This window comes from Triticum aestivum, chromosome 3A, assembly GCF_018294505.1.
Source record: "Triticum aestivum cultivar Chinese Spring chromosome 3A, IWGSC CS RefSeq v2.1, whole genome shotgun sequence".
NCBI classification, from domain to species: Eukaryota; Viridiplantae; Streptophyta; class Magnoliopsida; order Poales; family Poaceae; genus Triticum; species Triticum aestivum.
In genome coordinates, this window is record NC_057800.1 from 175,221,742 (window position 1) to 175,231,671 (window position 9,930).

Consider the following 9,930-nt stretch of genomic DNA (forward strand, 5'->3'; position numbering starts at 1 on the left):
TATCTCTGGGCCCACTTGATAGGACATCATCATAATGTGCACAATGTGATCAAGGAGTTGATCACGGGATGATGTGTTACGGAACGAGTAAAGAGACTTGCCGGTAATGAGATTGAACAAGGTATCGGGATACCGACGATCGAATCTCGGGCAAGTATCGTACCGCTAGACAAAGGGAATTGTATACGGGATTGATTAAGTCCTTGACATCGTGGTTCATCCGATGAGATCATCGTGGAACATGTGGGAGCCAACATGGGTATCCAGATCCCGCTGTTGGTTATTGACCGGAGAGTCATCTCGGTCATGTCTGCATGTCTCCTGAACCCGTAGGGTCTACACACTTAAGGTTCGGTGACGCTAGGGTTATAGAGATATTAGTATGCGGTAACCCGAAAATTGTTCGGAGTCCCGGATGAGATCCCGAACGTCACGAGGAGTTCCGGAATGATCCGGAGGTAAAGAATTATATATAGGAAGTGCTATTTCGGCCATCGGGACAAGTTTCGGGGTCACCGGTATTGTACCGGGACCACCGGAAGGGTCCCGGGGGTCCACCGGTTGGGGCCACCTGCCCCGGGGGCCACATGGGCTGTAGGGGGTGCGCCTTGGACTATATGGGCCAAGGGCACCAGCCCCTAGAGGCCCATGCGCCAAAGGGACAAGAGGAGGGGAGAGTCCTAAAAGGGGAAGGCACCTCCGAGGTGCCTTGGGGAGGATGGACTCCTCCCCCCCCTTGGCCGCACCCTTCCTTGGAGGAAGGGGCAAGGCTGCGCCCTCCCCCTCTCCCTTGGCCCTATATATAGTGGGGGGGAAGGGAGGACAACGATACCTGAGCCCTGGCGCCTCCCTTTCCCTCCCATGACACATCTCCCTCCTGCCGCAGCGCTTGGCGAAGCCCTGTTGGAATCCCGCTACTTCCACCACCACGCCGTCGTGCTGCTGGATCTCCATCAACCTCTCCTCCCCCCTTGCTGGATCAAGAAGGAGGAGACGTCGCTGCTCCGTACGTGTGTTGAACGCGGATGTGCCGTCCGTTCGGCGCTAGGATCATCGGTGATTTGGATCACGACGAGTACGACTCCATCAACCCCGTTCTCTTGAATGCTTCCGCGCGTGATCTACAAGGGTATGTAGATCCACTCCTCCCTCGTTGCTAGATGACTCCATAGATAGATCTTGGTGACACGTAAGAAAATTTTGAATTTATGCTACGTTCCCCATCAGTGGCATCATGAGCTAGGTCTATTGCATAGATTCTATGCACGAGTAGAACACAAAGTAGTTGTGGGCGTTGATTTTGTTCGATATGCTTACCGTTACTAGTCCAATCTTGATTCGGCGGCATCGTGGGATGAAGCGGCCCGGACCGACCTTACACGTACTCTTACGTGAGACTGGTTCCACCGACTGACATGCACTAGTTGCATAAGGTGGCTAGCGGGTGCCTGTCTCTCCCACTTTAGTCGGATCGGATTCGATGAACAGGGTCCTTATGAAGGGTAAATAGCAATTGGCATATCACGTTGTGGTTTTGCGTAGGTAAGAAACGTTCTTGCTAGAAACCCATAGCAGCCACGTAAAACATGCAAACAACAATTAGAGGACGTCTAACTTGTTTTTGCAGGGTATGCTATGTGATGTGATATGGCCAAAGGATCTGATGAATGATATATGTGATGTGTGAGATTGATCATGTTCTTGTAATAGGAATCACGACTTGCATGTCGATGAGTATGACAACCGGCAGGAGCCATAGGAGTTGTCTTAATTTATTTATGACCTGCGTGTCAACATAAACGTCATGTAATTACTTTACTTTATTGCTAACCGTTAGCTATAGTAGTAGAAGTAATAGTTGACGAGACAACTTCATGAAGACATGATGATAGAGATCATGATGATGGAGATCATGGTGTCATGCCGGTGACAAGATGATCATGGAGCCCCAAGATGGAGATCAAAGGAGCTATATGATATTGGCCATATCATGTCACTATTATTTGATTGCATATGATGTTCATCATGTTTATACATCTTATTTGCTTAGAACGACGGTAGTAAATAAGATGATCCCTCATTAAAATTTCAAGAAAGTGTTCCCCCTAACTGTGCACCGTTGCGACAGTTCGTTGTTTCGAAGCACCATGTGATGATCGGGTGTGATAGATTCTAACGTTCACATACAACGGGTGTAAGACAGATTTACACACGCGAAACACTTAGGTTGACTTGACGAGCCTAGCATGTACAGACATGGCCTCGGAACACAAGAGACCGAAAGGTCGAGCATGAGTCGTATGGCAGATACGATCAACATGAAGATGTTCACCGATGTTGACTAGTCCGTCTCACGTGATGATCGGACACGGCCTAGTTGACTCGGATCATGTAATCACTTAGATGACTGGAGGGATGTCTATCTGAGTGGGAGTTCATAAGATGAACTTAATTATCCTGAACATAGTCAAAAGGTCTTCGCAAATTATGTCGTAGCTCGCGCTATAGTTCTACTTTTTAGATATGTTCCTAGAGAAAATTTAGTTGAAAGTTGATAGTAGCAATTATGCGGACTAGGTCCGTAAACTGAGGATTGTCCTCATTGCTTCATAGAAGGCTTATGTCCTTAATGCACCGCTCAGTGTGCTGAACCTCGAACGTTGTCTGTGGATGTTGCGAACATCTGACATACACGTTTTGATAACTACGTGATAGTTCAGTTAAACGGTTTAGAGTTGAGGTACCGAAGACGGTTTTGAAACATCATGAAACATATGAGATGTTTCGAGGGCTGAATTGGAATTTCAGGCTCATGCCCACGTCAAGAGGTATAAGACCTCTGACAAATTTTCTTAGCCTGCAAACTAAGGGAGAAAAGCTCAATTGTTGAACTTGTGCTCAGATTGTCTGAGTACAACAATCGCTTGAATCGAGTGGGAGTTGATCTTCCAGATGAAATAGTGATGGTTCTCCGAAGTCATTACCACCAAGCTTCTTGAGCTTCGTGATGAACTATAATATATCAGGGACATATATGATGATCCTTGAGATATTCGTGATGTTTGACACCATAAAAGTAGAGATCAAGAAGGAATATCAATTGTTGATGGTTGGTGAAACCACTAGTTTCAAGAAGGGCAAGGGAAAAAAGGGATGCTTCATGAAACGACAAATCAGATGCTACTCTAGTGAAGAAACCCAAGGTTGAACCCAAACCCGAGACTAAGTGCTTCTGTAATAAGGGGAACAGCCACTGGAGCAGAATTACCCTAGATACTTGGTAGATGAGAAGGCTGGCAAGGTCGAAAGAAGTATATTGGATATACATTGTGTTGATGTGTACTTTACTAGTACTCCTAGTAGCACCAGGGTATTAGATACCGGTTCGGTTGCTAAGTGTTAGTAACTCGAAATAAAAGCTACGGAATAAACAGAGACTAGCTAAAGGTGAGCTGACGATATGTGTTGGAAGTGTTTCCAATGTTGATATGATCAAGCATCGCACGCTCCCTCTACCATCGAGATTGGTGTTTGCGTTGAGCATAGACATGATTGGATTATGTCTATCGCAATACGGTTATTCATTTAAGGAGAATAACGGTTACTCTGTTTATTTGAATAATACCTTCAATGGTCTTGCACCTAAAATGAATGGTTTATTGAATCTAGATCGTAGTGATACACATGTTCATGCCAAAAGATATAAGATAGTAATGATAGTACCACCTACTTGTGGCACTGCCACTTAAGTCATATCGGTATAAAACGCATGAAGAGGCTCCATGTTGATGGATCTTTGGACTCACTCATTTTTTGAAAAGTTTGAGACATGCGAGCCATGTCTATTGGTGTATATGCATGAAGAAACTCCATGCAAATGGACCATTTGGACTCACTTGATTTTGAATCACTTGAGACATGCAAGTCATACCACACGGGCAAGATGACTGAAAGCCTCGTTTTCAGTAAAATGGAACTAGAAAGCAACTTGTTGAAAGTAATACATTTTGATGTGTGCAATCCAATGAGTGCTGAGGCATGCAGTGGATATCGTTATGTTCTTACTTCACAGATGATTTGAGTAGATGTTGAGTATATTTACTTGATGAATCACGAGTCTGAATTATTGAAAGGTTCAAGTAATTTCAGGGTGAAGTTGAAAGATCGTCGTGACAAAAGGATAAAATATCTATGATATGATCATAGAGATGAATATCTGAATTACGAGTTTGGCACAGAATTAAGACATTGTGGAAATTGTTTCACAACTAATACAGCCTGGAACACCATAGTGTGATGGTGTGTCCGAACATCATAACTGCACCCTATTGGATATGATGCATACCATGATGTCTCTTATCGAATTACCACGATAGTTTATGGGTTAGGCATTAGAGACAACCACATTCACTTTAAATAGGGCACCACGTAATTCCGATGAGATGACACCGGATGAACTATGGTTTAGAGAAACCTAAGCTGTCATTTCTTAGAAGTTTGGGGCTGCGACGCTTATGTGAAAAAGTTTCAGGCTGATAAGCTCGAACCCAAAGCGGATAAATGCATCTTCATAGGACACCCAAAACAGTTGGGTATACCTCCTGTCTTATATTCGAAAGCAATAAGGGATTGTTTCTAGAATCGGGTCCTTTCTCAAGAAAAAGTTTCTCTCGAAAGAATTGAGTGGGAGGATGGTGGAGACTTGATGAGGTTATTGAACCGTCTCTTCAACTAGTGTGTGGCAGGGCACAGGAAGTTGTTCCTGTGGCTCCTACACCAATTGAAGTGGAAGCTTATGATAGTGATCATGAAACTTCAGATCAAGTCACTACCAAACCTCGTGGGATGACAAGGATGCATACTACTTCAGAGTGGTACGTAATCCTGTCTTGGAAGTCATGTTGCTAGACAACAATGAACCTACAAGCTATGGAGAAGCGATGGTGGGCCCGGATTCCGATAAATGGCTCGAGGCCATAAAATCCGAGAGAGGATCCATGTATGAAAACAAAGGGTAGACTTCGGCAGAACAGCTCGATGGTCGTAAGGCTGTTGAGTGCAGATGGATTTTAAAAGGAAGACGGACAATGATGGTAAATGTCACCATTAAAGAAAGCTCGACTTGTCGTTAAGATGTTTTTCGACAAGTTCAAGGAGTTGACTACGATGAGACTTTCTCACTCGTAGCGATGCTAAGAGTCTGTTGGAATTATATTAGCGATTACTGCATTGTTTATGAAATCTTGCAGATAGGATGTCAAAACATTGTTTCCTCGACGATTTTTTTGAGGAAAGGTTGTATGTGATACAACCGGAAGGTTTTGTCAACCTGGAAGATGCTAATAAGTATGCAAAGCTCCAGCAATCCTTCTAAGGACTGGAGTAAGCATCTCGGAGTTGGAATGTATGCTTTGATGAGATGATCAAAGATTTTGGGTGTATACAAAGTTTATGAGAAACTTGTATTTCCAAAGAAGTGAGTGGGAGCACTATAGAATTCTGATGAGTATATGTTGTTGACATATTGTAGATCAGAAATGACATAGAATTTCTGGAAAGCATATAGGGTTATTTGGAAAGTGTTTTTCAATGGAAAGCCTGGATTAAGCTACTTGAACATTGAGCATCAAGATCTATAAGGATAGATCAAAACGCTTAATGGTACTTTCAAATCAATACATACCGTGACAAGATTTTGAAGGAGTTCAAAATGGATTGGCAAAGAAGGAGTTCTTGGCTGTGTTATAAGGTGTGAACATTGAGTAAGACTCGAAACCTGACCGCGGCAGAAGAAAGAGGAAGGACAAAGGTCGTCCCCTATGCTTTTGTCATAGGCTCTATACGGTATGCCATGCTGAGTACCGCACCTGATGTGTGCCTTGCTACATATCTGGCAAGAGGGTACAAAGGTAATCTAGGAGTAGATCACCAGATAGTGGTCTAAATTATCCTTAGAGGAATAAGGATATGTTTCTCGGTTATGGAGGTGATAAAGAGTTCGACGTAAAGAGTTACGTCGATGCAAGCTTAACACCTATCCGGATAGCTCTGGGTAGAGATACCGGATACGTATAATGGAGCAACAATTTAGAATAGCTCCAAATAGAACAGTTATTTGAAATGGCTCCAAATATAGCGTAGTAGCTGCATCTACAAGATGACATAGAGATTTGTAAAGCACACACGGATATGAAATGTTCAGACCCGTTGACTAAAACCTCTCTCACAAGCAACATGATCAAACCCAGAACTCATTGAGTGTTAATCACATAGTGATGTGAACTAGATTATTGACTCTAGTAAACTCTTTGGATGTTGGTCACATGGCGATGTGACCTGTGAGTGTTAATCACATGGCGATGTGAACTAGATTATTGACTCTAGTGCAAGTGGGAGACTGTTGGAAATATGCCCTAGAGGCAATAATAAATTAGTTATTATTATATTTCCTTGTTCATGATAATCGTTTATTATCCATGCTAGAATTATATTGATAGGAAACTCAGATACATGTGTGGATACATAGACAACACCATGTCCCTAGTAAGCCTCTAGTTGACTAGCTCATTGATCAATAGATGGTTACGGTTTCCTGACCATGGACATTGGATGTCATTGACAACGGGATCACATCATTAGGAGAATGATGTGATGGACAAGACCCAATCCTAAGCCTAGCACAAAGATCGTGTAGTTCGTATGCTAAAGCTTTTCTAATGTCAAGTATCATTTCCTTAGACCATGAGATTGTGCAACTCCCGGACACCGTAGGAGTGCTTTGGGTGTGCCAAACGTCACAACGTAACTGGGTGGCTATAAAGGTACACTACAGGTATCTCCGAAAGTGTCTGTTGGGTTGGCACGAATCAAGACTGGGATTTGTCACTCCGTGTAAACGGAGAGGTATCTCTGGGCCCACTTGATAGGACATCATCATAATGTGCACAATGTGATCAAGGAGTTTATCATGGGATGACGTGTTACGGAACGAGTAAAGAGACTTGCCGGTAACGAGATTGAATAAGGTATCGGGATACCGACGATCGAATCTCGGGCAAGTATCGTACCGCTAGACAAAGGGAATTGTATACGGGATTGATTAAGTCCTTGACATCGTGGTTCATCCGATGAGATCATCGTGGAACATGTGGGAGCCAACATGGGTATCCAGATCCCGTTGTTGGTTATTGACCGGAGAGTCATCTCGGTCATGTCTGCATGTCTCCTGAACCCGTAGGGTCTACACACTTAAGGTTCGGTGACGCTAGGGTTATAGAGATATTAGTATGCGGTAACCCGAAAGTTGTTCGGAGTCCCGGATGAGATCCCGGACGTCACGAGGAGTTCCGGAATGATCCGGAGGTAAAGAATTATATATAGGAAGTGCTATTTCGGCCATCGGGACAAGTTTCGGGGTCACCGGTATTGTACCGGGACCACCGGAAGGGTCCCGGGGGTCCACCGGGTGGGGCCACCTGCCCCGGGGGCCACATGGGCTGTAGGGGGTGCGCCTTGGCCTATATGGGCCAAGGGCACCAGCCCCTAGAGGCCCATGCGCCAAAGGGACAAGAGGAGGGGAGAGTCCTAAAAGGGGAAGGCACCTCCGAGGTGCCTTGGGGAGGATGGACTCCTCCCCCCTTGGCCGCACCCTTCCTTGGAGGAAGGGGCAAGGCTGCGCCCTGCCCCTCTCCCTTGGCCCTATATATAGTGGGGGGAAGGGAGGACAACGATACCTGAGCCTTGGCGCCTCCCTCTCCCTCCCATGACACATCTCCCTCCTCCCGCAGCGCTTGGCGAAGCCCTGTTGGAATCCCGCTACTTCCACCACCACGCCGTCGTGCTGCTGGATCTCCATCAACCTCTCCTCCCCCCTTGCTAGATCAAGAAGGAGGAGACGTCGCTGCTCCGTACGTGTGTTGAACGCGGAGGTGCCGTCCGTTCGGCGCTAGGATCATCGGTGATTTGGATCACGACGAGTACGACTCCATCAACCCCGTTCTCTTGAACGCTTCCGCGTGCGATCTACAAGGGTATGTAGATCCCCTCCTCCCTCGTTGCTAGATGACTCCATAGATAGATCTTGGTGACACGTAAGAAAATTTTGAATTTATGCTACGTTCCCCATCACTATCATGGTTGGGTGGTCGTGAGATGGATGTTTGGTGGTGCCTAGGGATATGGATGCCGAGTGGTGGTGGTCTGATGTCTACTACGCAACTTTATTCTTGTAGACTCGTGTTGGGCCTCCAAGCGCAGAGTTTTGTAGGACAGTAGCAATTTTCCCTCAAGTGGATGACCTAAGATCTATCAATCCGTGGGAGGCGTAGGATGAAGATGGTCTCTCTCAAACAACCCTGCAACCAAATACAAGAAATCTCTTGTGTCCCCAACACACCTAATACGATGGCAAATGTATAGGTGTACTAGTTCGGCGAAGAGATAGTGATAAAAGTGTAATATGGATGATGGAAATATATTTTTATAATCTGAATAAATAAAAACATACAGGTAGCAAATAGTAAACGGGCACAAAAACGGTATTGCAATGCTTGAAAATGAGGCCTAGGGTCCATACTTTCTCTAGTGCAATCTCTCAACAATGCTAATATAATTGGATCATATAACCATCCCTCAACGTGCAACGAAGAATCACTCCAAAGTTCCTATCTAGCGGAGAACAAATGAAGAAATCATTTGTAGGGTACGAAACCACCTCAAAGCTATTCTTTCCGATCGATCTATCCAAGAGTTTGTACTAAAATAACACCAAATAATTTCAGATTCATAATACTCAACCCAACACAAAGAACCTCAAAGAGTGCCCCAAGATTTCTCCCGGAGAAACAAAAGACAAAAACGTGCATTAACCCCTATGCATAGATTACCCCAATGTCACCGCGGGAATCCGCAAGTTGAGTGCCAAAACACATATCAAGTGAATCAATATGATACCCCGTTGTCACCAGGAGTATTCATATGCAAGACATATATCAAGTGCTCTCAAATCCATAAAATATTCAATCCGGTAATAACGAAATCTCAAAGGTAAAAACCCAATTCATCACAACAAGATAGAGAGGGGAAAACACCATATGATCCGACTATACTAATAAAGCCCGCGATACATCAACATCGTGACATCTCAAGAACGCGCGAGAGAGAGAGAGAGATTAAACACATAGCTACTGGTACAAACCCTCAGCCCCGAGGGTGGACTACTCCCTCCTCATCGTGGTTGCCGCCGGGATGACGAAGATGGCCACCGATGATGATTTCCCCATCCGGCAGAGTGCCGGAACGGGGTCTAGATTGGTTTTCGGTGGCTACAGAGCCTTGTGGTGGCGGAACTTCTGATCTAGGGTTACCCCGAGGGTGTTTGAAATATTCAGGAATTTATAGGGCGGAGAGGGGTTGCGAGAGGCCACCGAGGTGGGCACAACCCACCTCGGCATGCCTGGGCCCCCAGGCGCGCCCTGGTGGGTTGTGCCCCCCTCGGGGCACCCCCCAGGTGCTGCTCTGGCCCTATGGATGTCTTCTGGTCCATAAAAAAACCACAAAGAGTTTCGTGGTGTTTGGACTCCGTTTGATATTGATTTCCTGCAATGTAAAAAACAAGCAAAAAATAGCAACTGGCACTAGGCACTGGATCAATAGGTTAGTCCCAAAAAATGATATAAAGTTGCTATGAAATGATTGTAAAACATCCAAGAATGATAATATAATAGCATGAATACTTCATAAATTATAGATACGCTGGAGACGTATCAGTATCCCCAAGCTTAATTCCTACTCGTCCTCGGGTAGGTAAGTGATAAAAGAACTAATTTATGAAGTGTGAACGCTACCAAAGTGTACAAGTTTGATCAATGAAAATTTCAATCACTTTTCCTAGCATCATAACAACAATTCTTTCTTATAAACTTGTCAGGT